Source organism: Plectrocnemia conspersa, unplaced genomic scaffold (assembly GCF_051122295.1).
Source record: "Plectrocnemia conspersa isolate PC_06_02 unplaced genomic scaffold, ASM5112229v1 ptg000010l, whole genome shotgun sequence".
Lineage (NCBI taxonomy): Eukaryota > Metazoa > Arthropoda > Insecta > Trichoptera > Polycentropodidae > Plectrocnemia > Plectrocnemia conspersa.
The window spans coordinates 16,190,224-16,207,328 of NW_028277174.1; positions in this window are offsets into that span (position 1 = coordinate 16,190,224).

Below are 17,105 nucleotides of genomic sequence, written 5' to 3' on the forward strand. Positions count from 1 at the left end.
CAAAATAGCCCTTTGAAACTCCCGAATAGATTGAATGATAAATTATGAACGGTCGAGTTTCCCTGTTTTGAAACCGTTATCGAAATTATTTGATGTATGAATAACTTATACATGATATACGACTCATGTACAAATGTTTGTGAGATTTGTATGACTACATACTATATATCCATATTGTCCTTTTTGGTTCGATAAGAAAATATTCTAAACTAGTAAATATTTCATTGTTTATTACTTGAAAATTTAATAATGTAGCTAAATAGCTTTTAAATATTGCTGTTCTACGAGTTTTATTCAAACATAATTGGCTCGTGAACAAAATATTAGACTTTAATTTATGTCAAACAAGTCGCCAAAATTTCACAAGCAGTCGCTCGAAATTAAGGTTAGCTCAATGTCAAATCACAATTTTCCTCTTGAGTGATTTATCTGAATTTAATTCGTTTTAAACTAAACGTAATATCTGTCATTATAAGTAAATTATTCAAAATTTATCATATTAAACTTATAAATTATACTGAACAAAAATAAATGTACTATATTTAGATTCAACTATAACGTTAGATACAAATTATAACTAAGATTTATAATATTTTAATTGGTCTCACAAATCTTAAAGTATCATATAATACTTAAATAAAAGTTATTAATTAAATCTCAAAACATACATAAAAATATAATATATGTATTAGCTTGTAGGGTAACTTGATGTATGTATATTGACTTTAAAATGCAAAATAAAATAGAAAAATCTTATCTCTTTATATATTAATATTTATAAAATAAAAAAATTATTTCAAATCCATGCAATTATGTAGAATAAATATAAACAAATTCAACTCATCAAATTCATTGATACAGCTGAATATTATAATATACATTTTTTTATCATTAATAGGATTAATAATGGTTAACATAAATTTTTACATTTTTATGAAATATAATGAAAAAATACTATTAGCTGTTATGATAGTGTGTCATGTTATTGTAAACTTATTTATCTCTTTAACGATTCTTTATGATTTTGTGACAATTTCACATTTAGAAAATTCGGTATATCTCTGAAAAAGTCTAAGAAACCAATGTCTGAATAATATGGAGGGTGATTGATAACATAACAACCAAATCAATATTTGTTTATTATAGAAGCTTATTTTACATGATACTCTTTATTAACACTTTGAGACATTGATTCACACTGTGCAATCAGTAGTGAGCGCGAAAGAGTAGCCGAACAATCACATAATAATCGTGATTTTTGTAAAACATATGGCCCACCCTGTATAAATGCTGTGGCGTATGTAATTGTGTAATAATTTTTTTTGTGAAAATTAATCTTAATCCAATGATACTTAATTCACTATTAAATATCATGTTTGCTAAATAAAATTCTTAAGTTTAATCAATAAATCTAAGTACATATTAAAGTTAAATTTAACGTATTGTTAATCTAATAATTTCATGCCTGTTTTGAATGCGGTTAACCATACAAAAGCGCGTTACACGTCAAAGTAACATTTTGAAAGCGCATTTAATTATATATATTGCATACATTGTAATGGTAATAATAATTATTTAATTGTTTTACGTCTAGCATGAAATGCACGGGTAAATTTGTAACTAATTAACGGCCAAACGCTTAATTGACTACTTCCAACTTTGTTTTAAATTAGAACGCGTCGTAAATTGGAATACTAGCTAACTGCGCTATGCGGAACATGTTGTTGACAAATAATAATCAAAGTTTTGAAAGTAGAATTCAACATTGATAAAGTAGATTTTGTTAACAATTCTGTAGTAGAAAGATATGATAACTAATCTCTGTATTTATGTGCTGAGAAATTTAATACCCTTCAAGCACCTTCATTTTATTACTGAATAGTATTTATGGTATAAAGCACCTTGACCTGGATTTCAGAATTGGTGGATTTGGCCACCGCCCTAGAAAGGCAGAAGAGGTTGGTGACCGTGAAACGACGCAGACGAAATTCGGTTTGTTTCTCTGCTTGCGCTTGTCGACAGTGATTGTGAATATATCTGTGAATAATTATATCAAACAACTTGGCAGGTGTCGAAGGAACGGTGACTTCTCTCAAATTTTCGATACACAATTTATTATCTTCTTTATGGATCGGGATGAATTTTGTATATCTCCACAAATCAAAAAACGATGAAGTTTTAAGCGAAAAATTGAAAAATATAGTTTTAAAAGAGGCAGTTTTTATGTCCTTCATTTTCGTAAAAGTTTTTAAGTTTAAATACTGCTGTTGGATCTAGTCCACTCTTAAATTCCAGTAATGTAAAATTGATTAATTAAAAACCCCACTATACATACAACTATTGATTTGACGTTCATTAGTGTCATTCATATTTTATTTGTATCGAACCAGAGAATAAACGCACACATTTACGCGCTTGATCTAATACATATGAACCTCATATGCGTAAGATCAGCGATACTCAACATGCGGCCCCCCTTGCTTTTATGTGCGGCCTAACACTCAAAATTGTTACTAAATATTTTCAAACATCAAGAAGTGTACCAAACTTTGAGTTACGCTGAAACAATTAATTGCCCTCACAACGCCGAATAGAGTTTCTTATAATTTCAAGCGTCCACGAGCGAACACATCGAATTTATGATTGTAATACAAGGCATTTTAAAACTATAATTTGAATATCCACAATGGCAGGATTGTCTTCAAAACCAAAAAAAAAATATCCGACAAAAAAAGTGCTTCAAAACAATAGGAGATAATATTATATGGTTGTGCTAAAAAACACGGTTTGTCAATTTGTTCGATTTTTTGTGAAAATGTTATATTAAAAAGAAGAAACATTTTTTAACACCATACAACGGGACACAGATCATTTAATGACAATTATACTTGCGGAAGTCATTGCAACTACAACAACAAATCATTTAATATCACTTTTTCTCTTTAAGAAGTCATAAACATATTATAAAAATGGCGATATCACTAAATGTAGGTGACAAAGCATCTTATGAAATTTGTTACATACCGGTCAATATAAGAAGCCATTTACTGATGCAGAGATTTTGATGAAATGTTTTTTAATGCGTCCAAATATTATCGGAAATGAATAAATGCAGTTCTCTGATTCTACCTGCGATAAACGCATTTAACATATTGAAAAATATATTTTTAATCGCCTCATAAAAAATTTGAAACATTATAAATATTTTGGTTTGCCTTTAGATTCAAGTACCGACATTTAAGCAACATCACAGTGAATCGTTTTGGTTATATATTGCACTAAAAATAATTTAATTTACTATATTTTTAGTTTCTTCTAATATTATTAAATTTATTCTATTAAGAATAAAACTAAATGCACAAATTATCTTAATATTATTACTATTTTTTTTAAATAATATTATTAATATATTAAAAATATTTTGTGTATGCACTGATAAATGCCGTTTTATGAATGAATCAAAAAAAGATAGAAAAAATACAATATCACAAACCTTTTATTATTTCACTGCATATTACACCAATAAAATTTGGCAGCACGTATTTCGATCGGTGAAGTATTGTAGATGCTGTAAGAAAAATCGTCATAAATATAGTGAGTTCTAACCAAGCACAAGAACTAAAGTATTTTAGAAGAAATGGACAGTAATTATAACGATGTTTTTTTACATACCTCAGTGTGATGGCAAAGCAGAAGGAAATGTCTTGAACGAATTTTTTCTTTACGGCAAGAAATTATTTTGTTATTACAAAAAGACAATAAAATTTACAAGGAACTAAAGAATGATTCATATTGGTGTCTTTTAACATTTCTGTCTGACATCATAGAAAAACTTAGCGATCTCAATCAGCGAATAAATTATTTGCTTTTTATAAGAAAATAAACATATATTGTGAAAAAATTTAAACCCAAGTGCTGCGTATTTTTAAATCCTTATAAAAGCTAAACAAGATGATATTGACATTTCTCTGGAGAACTATATAATGATTAAAAAATATTTAGCTGCCTTATTTAATGAATTTAACACTAGATTTCAGAATTTGAGAAAAATCAAAAAATATCTGTTGCTAATGGAAAATCACTGGCACTTGGAAACAGAAAATAATAAACAACTAGCATCATTAATATGTTACTATGCTACATTTTTAAACGAATTCATCGAGCATAAAAACAATATAAATCTGAAAGCATTTTTTTTTAAAAATAAATGATTTATCTAAAATTGCTAAAAGTTTGTCGTAACATTAGAAATCACATTAATTTATGAATATACGAATAAATAAATAATTTTGAATATTTTGGATAAATTTGTCTTTTTGTGAATTTATATACATATTCTTTTGTTTGTTGTCCTTGAGCGAGTTGCTCTAAAACTGTAGAGCTGCATGTGTGTATTTATTATTTATACTACATATACCTTATACAGTACCGGGCCATATTATTACACCCAAGCAAAATTTTGGATTTTTAAATCTTAATTGCTCTATATCTTATAATTATTTATACAGTAAGTTGTATTTTTAATCATCTTCTTATTTTTAATAGCATTAGTTATCGAAAAAAAAAACTAGTAGAAAATTAAAAAAAATGGTCTACACGGTAGTTTGGGGCTATATTTCTAATATTTCGTATATCTTTCTTTTGCTTAGAAATGCCTAATTTTGCTTAGGCATGCTTTCAATATATTTTTTAATTGTTTATTGAAGATTCGAATTATGATTCCATTCATAAATCACCTTCTCAATTAGCTCCCTTTTTGTGCTTATTGCAATTTTAGTAGTCTCGCTCTCAAACATTCTCGTTGTTGTTTATATTAGGAGAGTTTCCTGGCCAATCTAACACTTGAATGTTTTTATCTTGCAGAAAAGCCGCGATGCTCTGAGCTTTATGCGATGGAGATCCATCGTGCATGAATATCGGCTTCTTGCCTCCAGGAAACCATTCTTCGAGTTGCGGTCTAAGGCGTATCTTCAATACTTTTTTCTATTGGTCTTGACGCATCGTCTTCTCGACTACGTAAAGACGGCATGTTTCTTTACTGAATTAAGATTGGAGGTAAGTGCTTAATATTAAACACGATACATTAATAATTCTGGAATGTGTTTTGCGCAAATATTTTTTCTCCGTCAAAACATAAAACACGGATTAATCTGAGAAGCACACATTCAAATAAAAAAATACGCTTTAATCAGATATTATTTTATTCGTAACATACTTAGTTGGCATCAAAATTGCACTATTACTTCTTTCCAATTCTTAACAATGAAATTCTTGTATTTAGGAACCCATGCTTAAGATGCTTCTTAAGCATTGTCGAAGTTTTGATTTTCGGACCGGCTTACTCGCGACCAACCCCAATTCTACAAATCGACTCCTTATAGTTCGCTAGAAAACTGTTATCTCTTCATATGTTATGTTTTTAGTCAATAAACAAACTGATAATTTTCGGATTTCAACGCAAATATTGCGAATCTTCCTGTAAGTTATATGAGTTCTAATGTGACCCTATCCACAACCCTTTCTCCTTGGATCTAAAATAACCCCAGAGTCTATGTTATTTGTTAAGAATTTTACTAAATAATTTTGTTAATGAATATGTCATACTCTTTAAAAGTTATATTTAGCTCTCTGTTTGTAACTTTTTACGACCATATATGCATGACCTAGATTGATATTCGTCCGTTATATTAGAAACCTAATCTACGATAATCGAAAAAAATATAATTTTAATCATTAGTTTCGATGCGATGACCCGATAAAAAACACTGGGGTTCGTGTGGGATTTGATTCATGGCTTAACCCATTCTGTGCCTTAAGCGTGTTAACACGCTTAAGAGGCTAGCCATACAAAATAAACGCGTTACCGCGCTTCACTTTTCATTTATTTTACTAGCTAATATCAAGAATTTTGTGTAACGTAAAATGTTTTAACATATTCTGACAAAAATAATTAGTTACAGTTTTATATTTGCCGTTATTTTATATTTTAGTATTTTTTTTGAAAATACGTAAATATTCTTTTTACAAAATTTTCATTATTATTATCATTTTTATTATCTATGTGACAACCCTAACAATTGTTTTAATACATCTGTATTAAATAAACTTACATTTTTCTATATACATATATTATATCTTACAATACTTTAAAATTATTTTATTTTTATATGTGACATCTCTGGCATAGGATGGAAAAAAATATTGTAGTTTTTCTCAGGGGAAATGCCACGTTTTATATTTATTTTATACATTTTCGATGTTTTTTCTAAAAAAATCTGGTCTGTAGTACACGGTCGTACTAATAGTTTGCGGCATTTAAAAGGTTATGACGTTAGGTATCGATTTTTACTGATAACACAAAACAGTTTTTAATATATTTGCAGTTCGATTAAGTTTGGTTAGGTCTTACCTATTTTTTGTAAATGTTTATTTAATGTATTATCAAAAAAATATCAGCGTTTGATAAAATTGTATGATATAATTACGCAATTTATTTCAAATTTAATAATACGCTCTACCTATTTATTAAAAAAATTGATACATTAATAAAACATTTTTTTGAGAATAAATTCTCTCACGGTGCTCGATAAAGGTATCTATTTTTAAATCGTATACATCGAGTGGAGTATATATATAGAGTATTTGACGCAATACCTGATAAAATATTTTGTTGGGTTTGTAGCTTTATTAGGTACTTAAAAGTATTAATTATGTACATATTTTAAAATGTGAAAGCATATGAATTTACAGGTACTTTTATAGAATACTATTAATTAAATGTTTAACTTAATTAGGATTAGAAAGGTATTATATAATAGTACTCTAATTTTATTATTTTTTTTAAAATTAGTTAATCTACATACCATTTGAATGAACGTTTACTATCTATTGATTGAGCTAGGTATTTTGCAAACAATTTTTTTTATTTAATTATTCAACTAAACTTTATTTATTTTTACAAAAAAACTACTGCGACACTTTCATTGGGAATAAGAGTGACTTATCATTTGTCGACCCTGTTTTTAATTAAAGGTGAAATCTATTTATCGCTTAATTGAGATTTTTATACAAGCATTAAATGGCTGTGTTACCAGCAAATAGAGCAGGGATACCGTATTTATAGCTCGAGTTACAAATTCGTTTTCTGTACTAAGTTCTTTCGATACAAATATTGGTTGACATTTTAATAATGAATATCAGAACGTAATTTAAACATAAATTACATGAAAAGATTAAAAAATATGGCATAATGGTAAGAAAATTAATGTCAATTCTAAGAACAGATTTATAGGTTTTTTATATATATCTTTTATAGCTCGTGAGTTGTAATGGTATAAATTATTTAACAATTTTAAAGTTGTAATTATTGAGCGTTCATGACGAATATTTTTGCAATGTTATACAATCAATCTAAGTGCTTTTGGTACTGTATTCGTATATCGTTTCATGGCGCGCGCGTCCATGTAAATACGCGCTGGAAAATAGCGCGCGTTGAATTTCAAACAGTTTATAATGCGCGATTTATTCATAAAAATGCAAAAATTCAGCATTGCTGCGCGAAATGTGCATCTGTGTTGAATCAGCCGCATTTCGGCTACTACATTTTAGCTGGCGCTGACACTGCTTAACCCGTTCGGCGCGCACACTCTCGCGTATTAAAATATTCTGGCCGTGACACTTGACATCAAAGTGTGTTAAACTGGAATGGTCCCGCGGGACAAAAACTATTGCTTCCTTCCGGCTGCGCTGCGGCGAGCGTCTCGCTTTTTCGCGACGCGCAACTTCCGGTACCATCGCGTGCTTTAAGCTCTCGCCGTTGAACTGAACTTTGTTCTTTGGCCCCCATTTGAATAAATGCCTTTTAATACGTATCTATGCATATAAGTGTGCTTTTTACACCATATCTCTTTATAGTAGTGGTCGATTTAAAACCTGAACACACCTACGCGTAAAGATGTAATGACATAACTAGAAAAGTAATTGATTTGTATAATTATTTCATAAATTCACCCGAAATCTTATTGCTATGTCAAACACACTTAATGTACAAAATCATATTTACTGATATACATTTGTGCAGATTAATATTATAAATTATGTGGGGGCCAATTTATTTCTCAATATGCTAGGCGGCACTATGATATCACAGCGGGAGATAACAACCAGCGTCGCCTTGTTTGCCGATGTCATTCATAGCATTTTATAAATCAAAATAATTTAAAATTCTACCATATAATTCAGATTTTACTTTGCCCAACCTAAAATAAAATAAATATAATTAGTCGTAATCCCATTTACAAAATAATTCAGTTCTGTATTGAAACATGTAAAATTTTACAGATTTTACTTGCATTGTATTTTGAATAGTGATTTTTATTTTATAGGATTAATAAATATATTTTTATAGAAAAGTTAAAATTTTTTAACATTTATTAATAACAGAATCGGAAATTCGGCTATATTTTGTTTATCGAGGAGTGTCATAGGATTCAAACAAATTTCCGTTTGTCATCAATAGCAACATCGTAGCGAAGCTCAGCTTAATACATTTGTAACTATAATAACATATCACATATCATACATACATTATTGTAACATTATGTTATGAATTTAAATGTATCGCTTATTATTCAGCAATATGTACTCGTATATACATATTTTCATTTTACATATGTTATTTTTATAGAAACGTGTATTCGTATTTTTATTTTTACCTGACAACCGCCCTTACGAGGGACCATAACAAGCTCGCCCTCAAACTTCACGCAAGTCATTTCAATAACATTTTGTCATCGGAGTAGTTTCACCAAACAAGCGGTGTCAAGTGGGGCGACTTGAAAACTTTTACCCAGCGCACCTTCTTAAAGTTTTCCCCTCGGAAAATTCACCTTTGAAGCGAGCCCTTCGAAGGAATGAGGGGCGATGGGGTGAAACGGAACTATCTCGGCGAAAAGGCGTTCGAAATACGCATAATTGGACGCTAATTGAAAACGAAACTTTGGAGCTTAATCAAAAACGCGCAACTTTTGATGAAAAGCTACCTAAGCGAGCAAAATAATAATACGCTTTCTTATATTTTGTTTTCATTATTTAAAAATACATATTGTGTGCGTGTGTATGTAAAGGTAGACGCGCAAATACCATTACAAAAATAAATAATATTATCTTTGATGGGTATTTTATCTATTTTTTCTTTTCACTTAGATTTTTTTCATATGAATAGTACGTGCAGTATAAAAGACTCAAAGTTATATTTTGCATGCGAGTTGTGCTACGTAAGTGTCATTTCAATCAAAGAGATCCTTCGCAGCTTATTGCAGCTGTAAGGGAACGTTAAGGAGTCCACCTCCGCTTCATTCAATCAAAATGTCGTTTTTCTTTACTTTTAATTTATTTATATTAGATGACTTTTTCTTATGGTTGATAATATGCACAATGTTGTGTGAGATTATTTTTAGCACCTTTATATTTTAACAAATTTGTAGCGTAAAAACTTGTAGAAAATACAAAAAAAAGCATTTAATATTCTCTAAACCAAAACTATAATATATTTTTACTATTAAAATACTAAATAATATTTTAATGGTAAAAAATATATATGGTTTTAAATACTTATTTTTCACAAATATTGAAAAAAATATTCAAATTTATTCAAAAATATCTGTCATATAATATACCCAAAAGCAAGAAAATATTTTCAAGAAACCTAACACAAAGGTGTCTCTTCGCACGTGAAAAGTCCAAACTCTATTTGCCGATTGACGGACTGTCGACCCTCGTCCTAAGTTGACCCTACGTGCTAAGAATAATCCTTCTCAGATGCTTGAAACGTTTAATAATTTCTATAATAATAAAGCTCAGGTCGCATAGCTTTAAAAAGAAAATCACTGCGGAGTCTAAAAATATCATATAGCGTTTCTTATAAATATTCAACAATGTAAACAGAATGTAAAAATTCCACATTACGAAAATTTTACATACGCTGTATTCTAATTGAGGAATGGGGAATAAATAATTAGAACAATCCTTCAAGCTCCTAATTTAATATGTAAATAAGGATTTTTCTTATACTTCCTGCTTGTACACGGATACATAATACTTGAAGGTAGGTGGTATAATTTATTCGACCGAATTCCCGTACTCGAGTGAAGAGGTTCACTGACACAAGCTCTAGGTAACTTAATTCTATGTTGAACTCACTTATCGGATTGCGACGTGTTGAAATAAAAATATATTAGTAAACATTGATATATTATTATGTTGTGCAAAAACTTGTAGTATAATATAATACGTTTTAACTTATTTTTTAAATATAAATTATACACGAACAGGTGTTTCTGTATTTATTTTACTTATAATTAAATCATATCTCTAGTGGCATATATTTCTCTTTATAATTACAATATAATTATTAGGTATAAATTTAAATATGTTTTACCTCTGGAGAGATTTCACGACTAATGTATGGTTAATCTGACATCGTTATAATTATACATTTTAAAATATATTAAATTTTCGTAGGGCATGTGCTTATGTTAATTAATTCAAGTGTCGTGAGCAAACTGAAGTCATTCTCGTCGAATTTAGCCACCTAGTCGGCCTTATCTTCGGCATTTCGACAATAACACTTTTATTTTATAGCTCACAATGAACACGGGCAATTAAAGTTAAATGAACGTATGATAAAATGGGTAAACCTATACGGGCTCGCAAGTGGGTTTTGGACGAATCCTATTTCTTATTGAGGGGTGCTGGAAGGCAAAATCGAAAATTGGATTTTATACATTGCCGACCTAATTGGATTCAATCCCAAACGACTCATCGGGAAAAACGGACATAGATGTATAATGTTATTTTTAATAATGGAATTAAATATTTTTATACCTACAATTAATAATTTAAAATGAATATTATTTTTAAAGATATAATATTTCTAAATTTTAACACATTAGAATTATAATATATATTAACTCTAATGTTTTATATTTTTTAAAGTCGTTGAAATTTCATCATAAAAAAATATTTTATGATTAAAAATCATTTATTTCACTGTGATGTTGCATGAGTTAAATGTGATACTTGTAATAGTTATGGTATAAACCAGATGTCGGAAAACTATGACACGTGGGCCAAATCCAGCTCACTGCATATTTTAATCCGACCCGCAAGCTAGGATTAGATTTTAAATTTTCAAACTCTTAAAAAGTTGTGAGATATGACCGTGTGTGGTGCTTCTAATGCTTCGCATTTCATTGGGCGTAAAGTCGACAGCCCCTTCAGTTATGAAAGCCCTGTGTAAAACTTTATAAAATATTTTCTTTTTATTTTATTATTTGTAGATATTCACCATACCACTGTCATGTCATGTCATTGTAGGTAACATCAATAGGCAATTAAATAGCACAGCAAATGATTTGAGATGTTTTCGTTGCTTAACCTGTTGGTTCCCCAACTTTTACAAATCTTGGCCCCATAGTTGTATCCAGGTTTCCTGTCTAATTATCACAAATGCATTTTGCAAAATAGCGATTTTTTTATATTTAAAGGGATCGGTAAATATAATAATAATAAATTTATATTTTTAGAGGCTTCTCCGAACAGTTAACTACTGAGTGAGTTACTGGTTTGCGCTAGTCAATGCGCTTTTATGACTAGTCTGCATGACACAACTACATATGAAAATTTTTGTTAAAGTTGAAAAAACCTTAAAACATTACGCTCAAGAGTTGAATATTAAAAAATATGTCACATTCTATAATAGTAAAATACTACGTGGAACAGATTTACGCTTGGTTACAAAATATAAAGCTTGTAAAAATGCAAGCTGCATGTTTGCCAATTAAAAGAAAGGACAAATAAATTTATTGCTTTCTTTGATGTACTTAAGTAAAATGTATTTTTATATTTAATTAATTCTGTTTTATTAAAACACAGGCAAAATTTGTATATCATATTGCATTGTTTATGACAGGACCATTATCAAATGGTAGGGTTATTTTCAGACATTTTACAGTGTACTTGCAGTGACAATGGAATTGTCAAATTGAAACGTTTTCATGATTATATGAGAATATTATAGTAGTTGAAAAACTATTTTTGTCATTAATAAACTGTAATTATACAGCCTATATATTTTTCAATATTTTTGTAATAGACTGATTAAAATTGTCTAAATCTTGTTAAAAAATCTAAATTAAAAAAAAGAATTAGTAATTTCTTTAATGTGATTAAATATTTGCACATTTGTTTATTTTTAAATATAAATACAATCATACAATTTATGAAAAAAAATATATTTTAATATATGACTTGCTGCGTTTTTATCTACAAGTCGTCTCAAAGGTCGACCTACACTCTCAGATATTCAATGTGACTTATTAGCTGGACAATCAAAGTATAACATGTAGCAAATGATCAGGGTAGGATAACTATGGTTTATATATGGGAAGAACACCTTAATGGTAATTTGTATTTTTCTTATAAATATCTGATAAGACTATTTAAGCTGTCTCTATGTATTTCATCTGGTTCGTTAAATTACGGCGACAGTGAATTTTGTACCTGTTCGCTTGAAGACGATATTTTGGGGTAAGCGTCTTTGGTCTATCTTTTAATATGTTGATTGTATATTATTGATTTCAGAAAGATGGTGCATAGTTAGTATTATATTTTTTGCGCTTAGATTAGAAAAGTCATTTTATTTATTTTCACATTAAAAGATGCAAATTTCTAGATTTGTTTGATAAATTCAACAGGTCTTGTACGACTCACTCACGTGATATTATGATGAACTGTACAAGCTAAAGAAAATGTTTAACAATTTAGAATATTTGTTCTAGTTATGTTTATTAGATGGTCTTAGTTTTCAAATACACAACCAATATTTACCATCACATAAAATACGATATTTATATATAACTGTTAATTTTGATTCAATTTCAAGTTTTGAATTTAGTTCTGGATTACTTAATATACATTATGATAATTGTTTTATTAAACTTTTCTCAAAACTCCAACTTACATATTCACACATCTAAATGCTTTTGTTTAACAGAATCCTGCATCACGAAAATAAACTGGTCGTACTGTCAATTACGACCAGTCTATTTTCGCTATTGCGAAAATACGCCGGCAAAACGTCAAATTTAAATTCGGCACCACACGTTTACGTTTCGAATTTGATTTAATTTCCTCGTTTGCATTCGCTCCAAGTAAGCTGCCGCCCTTTGTTTTTAGCTCGGCCGTGGAAAATTTTCACGGTGGGTCCATTTAAATAATTAGCCCCGCGTTTGTCGCGGTGTCCTAGCTCGGCAGCAATAATAATTAACAAACAATCAAATCGACAGGGGTCATTAATGCGAATATTAAACTTTTTTCCGGCTCGCGCTCTAATTACTGAGCTTAATTAAGTAAAAAACTGGGAGGGCCTCGCGCGTTGATAGATGGGGGAAAAATACGCGAAAATCGGAAAATTTATACGGTGCCAGCTGAAAACCATGGAGGGCTCCGAAGGGACTCTAATTAACTTTAGTGTTTGTGCTGATTTTTGTTTCAGGCCGGAAAAAATAACGTTAACGAGGACCAAAGTAATTTTCATTAGATTAAAATAGTTGTTTAAAAGTTGAACGTGTGTAGTTAAGTATACGTATAACGCCCACGTACACATATGTATATATGAAAGTGTTATTGCAAATTTTAACTGTACACATAAGTTGAAACAACTTTGGTATCCGGCTTTGATCCTTATTGAATCGTTTCTTGTGCATTGGAAAAGCAATAAACGAAATCCCGGATTTTATCCGAAAACCCATTGCTTAACACGGCTCTATTCTTTATTCGACTTGCGTTACTTGTAATTTGGATAAGATGCTACCGTTCACTTTTTTTGTTAAACCTAAGATATTTTAGTCCAAATCAGTTTTAATATGATTAAGTGCTTTATGACAATCGTATTATGTTTTACTTTTTATTTCTTGTCCTTTTTTAGCTTCAAAAAAATTATACAAATTAAAAAGAATAACTTAATAGAGCTGCAGCCATATTAGGTTGAAAATCATCATTTGTCAAGCTTTATAGTTTTTAGTCTGTATTTGTATTATCAAATAATATAAACCTAGTATTTATTGGTATTAATATGTTTATCATTACATTATACATTTTGAGAGTAAACGTTAAACGTTTTAGCGATGTATGGTAAGTTTTATTTTTTTAAATAATGTGTTATATACTGCATTATACTTAGAATTTACAATATTCTATATATCTCAATAAAATATGTTTTAAACGATGACTGCGGCAAGTCTTTCAAGTTTTTTGGCTTTGTTATGGGGAACGCATTATTTGTCATATATGATACTTAAGTTAGAGGCATTATTAAATTAGGTTTTATAATTTGAAATCCCCGAATAGCTTAGTACTTTCTCTTAATTTTTTTTCAAATAGATTGTTGAGATATTTTTATAATAGGAGTCTTTTTTAGGAGCGTTGGGAATTGATTCGCTGAGATCTACCAGATTGTTGTAAGTTACTAAGCATTATTCAAACTACCGAAGAGCGCTATCAACAATCAAACTATTCTCAAAAAATTCCAGTTTTGAGTTTCGAAACGTTTTTGAGAGTCACGATCGCATCTTCTTTTGTTACCTGTTAAGGTTTGCACTAGCTGACTTACCAATGGCTGTCACCACCCAGCTCCTTAAATGCTGGCATTACATAGTTACGAGGACTTGGTCCGGTTTTTATTATTTAATTTTAGTACTTCGTGTTTTCTTCTATTTTATTATTATTATTTTTTTTTTAATATTGCAGCGTATTGTTATTTTATCAGTCAAACGTAGTGCATTGAAGTCACCTGTTAGGTTACGATTGTTTTACGATTGTGAAACTTCTACCTGATTAGACACATATAGCGTATATAAGACAGAACTTTGTTAACAATTTTCACCAGTTCTTCTTTCGGCTAAAACATCCGAAATCTAGTGTTTAACCTGATCTTTGTAGACTCAATTCCTTAGATGTAGACAAGGCTTCTCAAGTACAGCGGCTCAAAAAATGTTGCATATCTTAATACTAAGGTTAGAACAAACCTATAGTATATATAGTTCAAAAATTGCAATCTAGTTTTTCATTATATGTTTTTAACAAATAGTAATTGAGTTAAAAAATTAAACGAGAATCATATATTTTATTAAATATTATACGAATTAAAATTAACATACAAACAAAACTCTTATCAAATTTTTGTCTTCTAATATACAGTATTGATCTGAATTTTGCATTGCTGAACCCAACATTAAATTTTATTGAATTCTAAATTTAATTTCCAGCGTAATAATATAATAAAATTTAATTAGGGTCCAGAGTTCAATTCGATCTATTTAAGATCAGGCAAAGCTTTATATATATATATATATTATTAAATACTTAAAAAAAAAATATAAACCATCAAATCCATTAATAAAAAAAATATCTTAACATAAGTTGGAAAAGTATTTTATTATTAGATTTTTCATGATTGTGAAATTTAAGGTTATTGTAACGATTTGTGTATCTTAAATATTAATAAACCGGATTAGGATAAAGCGTTATGTAACAGGCATTAAGCTAATGGTTAACGAACCTATAGACGCGTCGGAAACGTGTAAAGAAAGGTATAGTAAGAAAATAGCGCTGTTTCGCTTTATCCGAGATGAAAATATCCCGTCTCCAGCATGCGCCTTAATTAATCAAGATAAGACGCGATGACATCATCCATTTACATCTGGTACTTTTACCGTTTTGTCGTTCTGCAATCACCCACTCTCACTCTCGCTACAATTCAAACATGTATAGGCCAAAAAGTATGCATTAAACTTTCAACGTAATATGTTTTTGATATAAGCTATATTTTATCAAAGAGAACAAAGGTTTCTTATAAAACGAATAAGACTCAAAGAGAGATAAATCTGTAAAATTTACCGAAGCGCATTGTGCAAAGCGAGCATATAAAAAACCTATTCCCTTTGTTGCCATTGCAATGTTGCAATTCAATTATCGTTGGAATTCTAGAGCTTAATCTAAGATTAGCTTCATAAATGCAGTTTACTCTATGTACGATAATTGTGTACATAATATGTCATGTAGCTTATTATCCAAAATCGAGGGATGCATTTAAATTTTAACAGACATAATTTAATTGATATAATAAATTATATTACTATAGCACATAGCATCTACATATATGACTGATTTAGTTTGACATGAATTAAACATAATAAAATAATATATATGAAACTTATATAAGGTTGTGTTATGCCTTATCCCTCAGCAGCATAAAAACATACTTAGAAAGAACTCTTATTTATTTAGATGAATATGCTTAAAATGAGAAGGTATAAAAAATACATAAAAAGCAGTGTAAGTAGTTGTATTTAATGTGTAATGTGTAATTGCAAGATCAGTTTCAAACTAAGTGGAAATACAGACTTTTAAAAAATAACATTAATATTACTTAATATTTTTTGAAGAGAAAGCAATTACACACAGTGTTTAACCAAATTCGCAATATTAATTTAAGTATCACAAATTTGTATTAACAATATATAATAAGACAATTGCTGCGAAACAAAATAATTAAGTTTAATAAGCATATATTTAAAAATCGAGCATTAAATTTTCATTAGTTTTTAATTAAAAAACAATAAATTTAAATAGTTTTAAAAAAAATTGTCGGAATCTAAAAAAAGACAGGACTTTTGATAAGAAAAGACTAATTTAATAAACAAAATTATCAACAAAAAATGACAAATGCAACAAACTTACATATAATACGATTCATATTACTTTTAATGTTTTTTTGGGGGAAGTTAACATAAACTTCAACCTATAGTTTCCTAAACGATTATTATTGGTTTTATTAGGATTATTTAAATATTAAAAGAGTTAAGCTTCTTTATGAGTTAGATGCAGTTATACGTTAGCTGATAAGGAAAACCATCTACGACTATTTTTGAGGCAATTACGGTCGGAGGCATCCACTTTGGACGATAACCTCACTCGTTCGTATTTACATCCTATGGTCTGACCTTTCACCATAAATTGCATACTCAGACCAGTGCCGGTTCTGG